This window comes from Glycine max, chromosome 16 (assembly GCF_000004515.6).
Source record: "Glycine max cultivar Williams 82 chromosome 16, Glycine_max_v4.0, whole genome shotgun sequence".
Lineage (NCBI taxonomy): Eukaryota > Viridiplantae > Streptophyta > Magnoliopsida > Fabales > Fabaceae > Glycine > Glycine max.
The window spans coordinates 20,708,958-20,719,946 of record NC_038252.2 but is presented as its reverse complement, the minus strand read 5'-3'; the positions used below and the strand labels follow the sequence as shown (position 1 = coordinate 20,719,946).

General features: G+C 36.7%; 1 long non-coding RNA gene across 1 annotated transcript; it reads left to right on the top strand.

Annotated features, from left to right (window-relative positions):
* The first annotated feature begins 1,388 nt into the window (after positions 1 to 1,388).
* Positions 1,389 to 3,514, top strand: LOC100791727 (uncharacterized). The gene is made up of 2 exons (XR_418789.4): positions 1,389 to 1,776; positions 1,880 to 3,514. It is a non-coding gene; the product is annotated as an uncharacterized lncRNA (long non-coding RNA).
* Positions 3,515 to 10,989: the final 7,475 nt, after the last annotated feature.

Sequence of the window (10,989 nt, the reverse complement as noted above, 5' to 3'; positions counted from 1 at the left end):
CCAACCCCAACGTTCAAATTTTTTTAACGTTAAGATGCTATATAGTATAGCCTTTTCAGAACCTGAAAGCTAAACATATTGCAAGGTGCAGACCATGAAAGCCTTCAACGTGAACCCTAGGTGCAAGCGCTTTTCAGAACTGAAACAAAGCTAGCTAACACGTGAACCATGGGCGCAAAGCTTGAACGTGAACCCACAGTAGCCTATCCCGCAGAACCCAGTGGCGGCATCCCTCAGAACCCTGTCCCGCAACAGCCACTGGCGGTACCACCTGCCGCAATACCCTCTCTCTCCTGTCCCGCCAGCTCCAAGGGCGGGACACCCTCTCTCTCTCCTATCCCCTCCCATCCCGCCAGCAGCAATGGCGGCACCCCTCCCCCTCTCTCCTAGTCAGCCCCTATCCCGCCATTGGCACTGGCGGTTCAAGCTTCCCGCCAGTGTCAATGGCAGCACCCACGTAAAAAATGAACCCCCTCTGTAATTTGTTATAAATGAGACCCCATTGTGTAAATTGTTTCTAAAACCAACCCTCCTTCGTAAATTTGCCTCGTAAGGACGTCAACACAAAAATTTCCTTCCCGTAATGAGTGATGCAATTCAACCTTCCAAGGTGTGGCTAAAAGCTCATTTTATCCCAGCTAGCTATGATGGAAGAATATTGTTGAAAGTGTACCACCGACTGCTGTACCAACTTTACCGCATGTAGAGAGTCTGACCGAGATGCATAAAATATCCCTAAATTGGGTACTCCAAGCAAGTTGCAATCCAACACACAACATTGAAATCTCCACTTTGAGATTATCAATCGACTTCCCCAATATCTCCATAGAAGCCCTTCAACCATTTTCTTGTACGATCTCGAAGAATATATAGCCTGAAACCCAGCTGTACCAGGTTGCCCAAAGCAACTTCCATCCATATGTAAGGAATTGAATGCACTTAACTGATGTATTTTACATATTTCTCTTATTGCTTCCTTTAAAATCTTTCTTGTATGCTTCTACAATTGCCCATGCAAATGAATTCATTACGAGTCCACCACAATACCAAAAAGATGATAAATGGGAGAAGACCTTTAGTTTGCAAGATATCACACAACAATGCTAGGCTCTCCATACCTTGTAGAGGTGGTTGTATAGTCTCAATTTAAAAGCTCTCTATATGTTCGCATTACTAGAAAATATATTTTTAATATTGGATTTTTTTTTATTAAAATCGATGTTAAAATAGCGTGATGATATATTTGTAAATAACATGAGTTCGTTAATATCAGTTTTTGAAAAATAATGTTAAACTTATGTTATTTTACACCGGTTTTTCAAAACCCGATGTAACCCAATGTTGTAAGTCGATGTTATATAAACCGACATTGTGTTTTTTCTCAAATTGAGTTTGTTTCACTCTCTTCTGGCTCTCACTCTCAGCCACTCTCATCTCGTCTAAACCCTTATTTCCAAAACCTTCAAGCAACCTCGCGACTCCAAACCTCATCTGTGCAACTTCAAATCCTTGAGCTATCTCGCTATTTCAAATCCTCACTCTCACCACTTTCATTCTCTATCTCATCTCTGTTTCCATTTCTCTGTGGTGACGCTTCTAACAACTCTCACTCACAATAGCTTCGTTCCTAACGCCACATTCACAACTCACAAGACCGCATAACTCTACAAATGTGGAGGATTCCACCGAAACACGCAGAAACAGCTCTATCTGCACTTTTGAGCCTTATGCCTCATAGCTCCTCCAAGCTCCTCTCTCAAGTCAATCAGCCCCCAAGTCTCCCTTTTTCTTTTTCCCCAACTTTCTTCCATTTTCCACAATTTTTGGTACAAGAGGAATGAATGTTTGTTGTCTCACAATTTGCTTTTTGAACTTTCAGGTTTTGTGCAATGTGGAATGTGACAAGGAGTTCATTTTGTGCGAATACAATAGAGATGTCGACTCTTACAAGTTCATTTCATTTTTCATAATCATCCCTCCTGTATCTGGTTTTTGCTGGATTCAATATGCTTAATTTTTTTAAGAACTCTTTGTTGTCAAGCATGTTTCACTTTTATGAAGTATATTTAGTTAATTTTTTTTTTAATTGGAATCATCCGTTGAGTAGCATGTACAGAAGGAATGTAACATCTAATAAAACCTTAAACCATGTTTGGTATAACATTTAAATCTAAAACATTGGCATTTTCTTTTAAAGGGGATTTATGTAGAGGTAAAGATACAGCAAGTTGGTTGGGTCTGGGAGAAAAATCAGAGAAAGAGAGGAAAAATGGAAGAAATGATTTTCCAGGATGATTAATATTTGGTTAATTCTATGTTTTTTAATCTAAATGGAATTTAATATGTTTACTGGCCTTTTGATGAATGTGGTTGTGTAATATAAAAATAACAAATATTTCATTGAAAACTCAATCTTGAAATGGAGAACGCACAAATATTTAATTGTTTGTTGCTAAGTAGTTCAATTCAGTTCTTACTTCCTATAGACAGATCTGTAATTTATGTATCATGTGTCACTAGAGGAAAAGTAAAGGGCCATTTCAACTGCCAAGGAAACACTGGATGCATCCCTTTGGCCGCTACAAAGTGAGTTAGTTGACAATCTTTTCCAAACGTCCAAATGTTTTAGCAATATATCAATTGTTTAATGTGTCTAATTAGTGATTGGTTCTACCTTGCGATGTAATTGTTATAAGTTTACGATCTACTATTTTGCAAGTGAATGTTTCCATATCTTCAAGGGACAGTTATTGCATTGATGTTGTTCTTCGTTGCTTAACAATAACTGGTGATGGACTTGAACCATATGCATGATCTCAATGATGATTGTATTCTTAGCACCATCATGGCTGCTGGTTTTAAAGGTAGCAATATTATTAAATTAGTGACTAGCATTCGTGAATTATAAGTATGGCTTAGATCCAAATGAGAGGGATGTTGCATATAGCAATATAAGCTTCGCATTTTAGTCCTTGGAAGTTTTTCTTAGGGATACACTTCCTTTTGGCCTTTGCGTTCTTTAGAACAAATTCGGGCTACTAGTTTTAGTAGCTCGGTAGAATTGAAGAGGTTAAATTTTCATGACAATGACAATGTCGGGATTTTTAGGTTATATCTATTATTTGGTCATGATTTTTAGGTTATGGCAAAGGGTTTGGGATAATATTAGGCAATTCGTGATTGGCTTTCATAGAATATAAGACTAGGTCATACCATTCTTGAGCTTGAGTTACCATCACAGGTGAGCTTCCTCGATTTCAAGCTGGAGTTACAATGGAAATGTCCTGTTTGGATGCTTGGTATTCTGACAGAGATGGCACCTTAGAGTGCCCAACAACATACATCGTGAAAGGACTTTGTCGGTGGTGCTGTCTCCCAAAAGTCATTCTTTATTGCATGCAAGTAAGTCAACAGATCGTGGTGACATATATTAACCTCTTTTGTGGGTGAAAACTACTTAAAGTAAAACCAAACTCTTGGTAATTTTTCCTCAATGCGAGTACATTAGTAACCACTTTTGTGCATCATTATTTAGTTGAGTGGTCATTTGTTTCTCAACAAAATATGTACAGAAAGATTTATTTTTAAAAAAATATTCTCTTTGGAATTTTCAGATATTTATTATGTTCTGTCTTATCTACAAGTTTTTGTTTCTCTTATGGGATCGGGAGTCCTGCCTGACTATCATGATACTTTGATAGAGCTGGTTGGCAATCCTGAAACTGACTTTCTTCACTTGTTTAGTCAACAACAATTACAGGCAAGATTATAATTTCACATTTCTCAAAGAAACATTAGAGGCTCTTTGCTTTAAACTTCATCCTTTGTGTGTTAGCCGCAAAGTTATGAGACCTATAGTCGTATTTTTTTCATTATTGTCTTCAACACACATGAGTAATTGGATGGAGACAGACATGATATCTGTTATGAATCAGCCCATACATAGCACAGACAAGGGCAAGGAATTATTAGACAAAGATGAGACAATCATGCATCCAAGAAACAAGATTAGGATAATTTCAAAATTTGTTAGTGCTAGCACCATCTAGGACCTACTAAAGAAATTAGCTTGAATTAGATTAGCATTTTGCTGCCTATAAATGAACAACTCATGTAATGCAAATGCAAGCAGAAATATAATAAAAAAAAAATTCTCTCTCTTAATCCCCCTTTTCTGGAGGTCTCCTAGTCCTCGAATTTTAGGAACATAACAATTTGGTGCTTTCATTGAGCACTGTCACCATGGCTGAAGCAACTCGACCTAAAACAGAATGGAATGCATAGAAGAAGCCATAGTCAAGCTAGCCTCCAACCAACTCCATGTCACCACCAAACTAGATGAACTCATTCAAATCATTACTGTGTTGGAAGCCCGTTAACACTATTCACCCACACCTCCATCTTCTTCCTCTGCGAAGGCACTCCTTGCACACACGCCCATGCCAACTCCGTCGCCACGCCTCGCACTCATGCCACAACACCCCGCACCCTTGCTGGCTCACTTACCAGCAGAGGAGACACTACGGGGAAGCTTGTAGCACCACTTCACCCTACCTTGCCTCTCGAGAACGGCAACAACATCTACCGTGGTACTCGTCTTCCCCTTAACGTGCTCAGTGTAGGTAACGGAGTACTGCATACCATCCTCGGGAAGGTTCTTAAGGACTCTGCGAGCCAAATGGCGAATCCTAAGTTTCATAATGTTCTGCATGTTGTTGCACAACACCACCTTGTGTCCCTTGGCTCCTCTCTTGCCTCCCTCCCACGACCACCGTATCTGCCACCGTCACCTCCACCACCACCACCAGAGTCACCGCCTCCACCTCGACCACGATCGGCGAGGGTTTGCGCTTCGTAGACAGTGAGTTCGGTCGTAAAGGTCTTGGCCGTGTCACCTGCTGCTCCCAAAAGGTGGATGCTTTGACATGCTCCTTTGCCCTCAAGGGCTGCTCACGCGCATTGGCTTTCTTCGAAGCCACCCAAATACATTCTAAGCTTTTGCGTTTTGGGTATGAAACTGATATCTTGTTGCTGACCACTTTACTGGACGTGTATGCCAAAATCGATGATTTCGACGCTACACAGAAGGTGTTTGATAATATGTGCAAGCGAGACATTGCTTCGTGGAATGCCATGATTTTTGGGTTGGCTCTAGGAAGCCGCCCCAATGAGGCTATAGCTTTGTTCAACATAATGAAGGATAAGGGACGGAGGCCTAAGGAAGTAACTGTTCTTGGTACCCTGTTATACTCATGTACCTTTCTTCTTCTATACTCACCCCCTGTTTCAACTTGATTTTCTTATTGCCCACTTTTCTTTTTTCTACACCTCCATCTTTCCATAGTAATCCCAAATCAACATGGCCCAAATTTTCACTCACATGTTATTTTTTTCTTTTTTTCTAAAACCCACCTCGTGTTTTAGCTATTTTTGTTTTTTTTTAATTGTGCCACAGTTTCTTTATGGTCTGGATTGAAGCCCAACACCTTGAGGACAAGGTGTTTTTGATGGGCCAAGGAATGTTATGAATCAACCCATACACAACACAGACAAGGGCAAGGAATTATCAGACAAAGATGAGACAATCATGCATCCAAGAAGAAAGGCACAACACCAGGCCACAATACCTGAAGGATTTCATAACTGACTTTCACAAGGGACACTGAGTTGGCACATGAGTAGTGGCTAGAGGAATATCCTGTCTACTATAGAAGCATCTTTCTGTTAGGATAATTCCAAAATGCGTTAGTGCTACTAGCACCATCTAGGACCTACAGAAGAAATTAGCTTGAATTAGATTAGCATTTTGCTGCCTATAAATGAACAACTCGTGCAATGCAAATGCAAGCAAAAATATAATAAAAAATTCCCTCTCATAATCCCCATTTTCTAGAGGTCTCCTAGTCCTCGAATTCTAGGAACATAACATCTCTTTCCATTTTTTTAATATTACTAAAACACCCATTTTAATAGTCTTTTTATTAATTTTACTATCACAACATCGGTTTTTCCCAAAACCGATGTGATACAGTAACAAAAACAATATTGGATTTGACAGAGTTGATGTTGTTTTTGTTACTATACCGCATTGGTTTTGGAAAGAATCGGTGTAGATTATGATTTTTAACATCGATTTTTATAATCGATGTAAAAAATGACATACTTTTAACGATAATCGTTTTAACATTGTTCAAAATCGATGTTGAATGTCTTCTAGAACTGATGTTAATGACCTATTTTTTAGTAGTGTCGTACTCGTAGATAGTCCACACTTGGAAAAACACACTCATTGTCCATGCCACATGAGGGGCATTTAACACATGCCTCCTTACAAAAAAACCTCCCTGGGAAGGCCATTTGTAGCAATTTTCCATAAGAACATGATATTCTCACGTAGCTTCACTTTCCAAATCCACTTCGAGGAAGAGCCTCATCTTCCCTTAATCATTTATATCCCGACCAAGTGATAATATCAGGGGATGAATGATTAAGCCATATGTGGAAGTTTGTGACGAACAAGACTTGATTGAAGTATTTTTAAAAATTGAAAGATATGAAGTGTTTAAAAATTTAAGGATCAATTAAATAATTTAGGAATCAAGTTAGAAATTACGCCTAAAAGTAAATTATTTAATTAGGCTAAATATTTTTTAATCTCAATAGTATATACTTTTTATTACTTTTGGTCCACATCATTCTTTTAATATTTCCAAACATGTAACATGAAATATTATACTTTTAATGCTTGAAATTAGGATTGAATAATGGTAAACACACTCCGGTTTGAGATGGATTGGGTAGAGACAAAAGAAAAAATGATAAAAAAATAATCAATAAAAATAAGACTCACAAAAATTTATAATAAATTTTAGTTGATAATGAAAAATTATAAGAGGTACTTAATAAATAATAAAATTATGTATAATTTTAGTCCGTGCGTAAATTTGGATTTTGATTACCGTAAAAAAATTCTTTATTTTTCATCCCTTTAAAATTAGAAATAACTATTTTTAATCTTGTAAAATGAACCAATTTTAGTTGTTTTTTTGTGAATGAGAAATTCATAAAAAAAACACCTAGAAACAACTAGGAAAGAAAATACCAATAGCATTCACTATGATGGCGTTACAAATGAAAGAAGGAGCTATATAAAAGATAAAACTCTCCCATTGGAAATCTAGACCATACTTAGTCAAGTGGTCTGCCACTTGATTAACTTCTTTAGGAACATGTAGCCAATAATGTGCCCTTAAAAATTATAAATTCCATGAATAGCATGGACTATAAGCTAGAACAAGGATGAGAATAATTGCATCCTTTGGTTAGGAGATTAATGGCTCCTTGAGAATCAGAGTAAACTTTTATGCATATGAAACCTCTTCTCCAAGCTAATTTGAGCCCATGATAGATTGCCCATAATTCAGCTTTCAGAATAGAACATTCCCCAACTTGAGTAGCAAAATCACAAATAAAAACATCATCCACTTTCCTAATAAGGCCACCACATGCTGTCCCATGTCAGTGACTGAAGCATCACAATTTAGACTAACTTCCCCACACTTAGGTGGCACCCAATGGATATCTTGTTGAACTATAACAGAAGAACCTATCATATTATCCATATAAATCACTTTTTTAGCATCAATAACCTAAAAATATAAGATTGATCCAGTAGTCCGAGAAGGGTAAAAAGAGACCGGGAAGGGGAGAGGTCGATAAAAAAAACTAAAAAAATATAATACCAAACTAACCTACTATCATTTTTAAATAAAAAAAAAAACTAACCAATTAGAATTTATCGATAAAAAATATCTTTCCAACAAAAGAGGAAACTTTATGAACTAAATGCTCAAATGTCCAAGCCTTTTGATTAAAAATAAAATAATTTCTTCTTCAACCGATGAAATACAATATAAAGCCAAAAAATGTGCTCCACTTCAAACCCATAAAATCATTATGGTTGGATAAATTTCTGACAAACCAAACCTGCCAATTAGTCTCAACGAAAAAAATTCCATCCACCCTTCCTTGAATCAGCAAAGCCCAAGCCACCTTAATGGGACCACAATCATGAAACAGATGAAGAATATTCTCCGAATTCAAATGACGCATCGCATACATACATCAATCCGAAGGATCAAGTCTCAAACGTTTATTAGCTTACAAAACACCATGGCTAGCTTTCCATAGAAAATTTTTAATCCTCTTTGCTTCCGTCACACTCATGGGCATTGCTACATGCATCGAGCGAAATTACTGGTACATCCAATAATTTTGTGATTTTTTTGGGAGTTAAATTTGTAACTTTCAGATTAACCAAATGATCTAATAGTCTAATTATGTTATAAAATAAATAATATTATTATATATAACACTAAAAATTTCTAATATATATTTAATACGCATGTAATTTGCATATATAATACAATTTGCATTTTTAATTAGGTAAAGTTTAATAGTGATCATCAACAAATGGTTACATATATAATATAATTTTCTTATTAATTTAAATTAAACATGTTAAATAGCTTATAAGACAATTAACAGACATTGACTTGATTCGGGAGACAATGACTTGATTTAGATTTTAATTTTTTTTTCTTCTACATACAGATTGTTGAACTTGTTCAGTCTACGAAAACTAATGAACTTCGAACGATTTAAAAAGGACTGGTTGTGGCTTTGGGGTGGGGGGGAAGGAGTGGCTTGGAGGGGGGACCACGGGCCAGCTGGACGCGCCTGGGTCCCAGTGCGACCCAAGGCGCCTGTACGCAGGACGCGTCCTAAGTCAAGCCACGTGTCACCTCTACCGGGACGCGCCCCTCGGAGAAGCACATTGTAGTAAAAAATCAGATCCACGATATAAATAATTTCAATTTTAGATAAATAATTTGTAAAAGGAATATCATTTGATATTTTTACTTACAACAAGTTGCAGAAGTTGTGGACGAAGGTAAATGTTTTTGGCAAATGTTGAGTTGAAGCATAGACTTGCAAAGGATGATGAGAAAGGTTGTGTCGTGTCTACGAACACCAAATTGAATAAATGAAACATAAGCTTTCAAAACAGGAGGTTGAATGTCAGAGCTATTATGAAGTTGTTGAACAACTGAGGAAGAGACTTGTAAAGCAATAGAGGAAGCTTAATATTTAAAGAAAGAGGGTGAAGGTCGTAGGGGGTGTGCTGGTTTTGTTTACTGTGTTAAGCATTGTATTTGCATATGTGAAGGAAAGGGGAAATTGGGGATTATTGTTGCATTGAAGCATATGTATTCGATCAAGATTTGAAGTGACAGAGACTGTATGTTGTTTGAACTCATTCTGGATTGAATTATTGTAATGGTATACATGGTTAATTAGAAACTAATGACAACATGATGGTCATTTTATTATGTAACTGTAATTGAATTCTTTGCCTAATAAATAACAATTGAGAATTATGAATATGGTTGATTAGCAACAACAGTTTTAATATTTATATGGTATTGGTAAGACTACGTCTAGGATGGAGAAGTAACTTAAGTGGTTTATGGTGGTCAAATTAACGTCAACCGTTAGTTAGATTTAATATTATATAATTCAATGGTTATGATGACTAACTTGTCACCGTTTGTATAATTTTTTATAATTAACATTTTATTAAATTGATTATATTATTTCCATGTTTTATCCCATGGCATCGGGGTGTTTCTGTTTCGATCGGAGGTGAGACAACAACTTCTCCAACGAGATTCCAGCAACAAGCAGCGGTGACCCAACGACCTTGTCACACCTCGGCAAACGTTCCACCCTCTCCGGCACGGACGACCCCATCATCAGCACCTTCTCCATTTTTTTTATTCTACGCTTCTCCTTCTAATCTTCCTCTTCATATCTTTTTCTTTCTTTTAAATTCTGCATTATCTTCACAACCAGATCTACCGCCCCCAATGGCGGCTCACATCATACGAGCCGGCGTAAACAAAAGTTCTCTTGCTGGTTTAAGACAACCAAAACAATTTGTGTGGGATTGGGTTTGTGGTTCAGATAATTGATTTCAAAGAATGTGATGGTCAAATTGATGGGTTAACATTCTCGGAGCAGTCGCAAAGTGGGAGAAGGAACAAGAGGTTTTTTCTAATGTTAGTTTCAATGTTTCATTGTAGCAATAGTGCAATACCCTTTCAACCTTTATGGTAGTTTATCAATCATCATGACTGAAAAATTGTTACAAAATATTAGTTTATTTTAATTGATTTTTCAATTAAGGAACTTTGGAATTGATTTAGGGGAGGTTGCTGCCTCTTTAGGGAAGGTGAGAGCAAAAGAGAAAGAAGAAGGGAAAAAAGGAGAGGGAAAGAAAAAAAAAAATAGGGTGGGGCGATGCGTCAAAAATTGCTTCCGGCAAGAACATGCGTCAGAGATCGGCGGCATGCGCTATGGAGGGCCTATAAAATAATTTTAATAAGTAAAAACTAAATAACAAGTTCTAGGTAATGCGGCAACAACTATTCTTTTAGGGACTAACATTGAGGCATAAAAATCACAACACAATTTTTCATTGAGGTTATATCCGTCAACATGTACATTTTTTTAAAAAAAAAAAGGTGACCGGTTAAAAAAAATTAAAAAAAAAAACACAAACCTATTACGATAGGTCACAAAATACTGCTTCACGGTAGACCGCCTAGAGGAACAAAGATTGACAAGTTTGGACCAAATGGGAAGACTTGTGTCTAATATAAAACACAAGATAAGAGGAACAAATTTCATCCAATGGTCATTGTCTGAACTCTCAAGCAGTATAAAACATTGTATCCAATACAAAGTAACAAAAGATAACATAATGTAAAAAGAAAAAAACTCCAGCAAAAAATGACAAAAGGATAAGATTGTACTATAAGAACTAAAAAACAATGAAATGATATGATTACTAAAAAACAATGAAAGGATATGATTATTACAAGAACCAAACAATATTTTAAGCTTTATATACATTATTTTATTTTA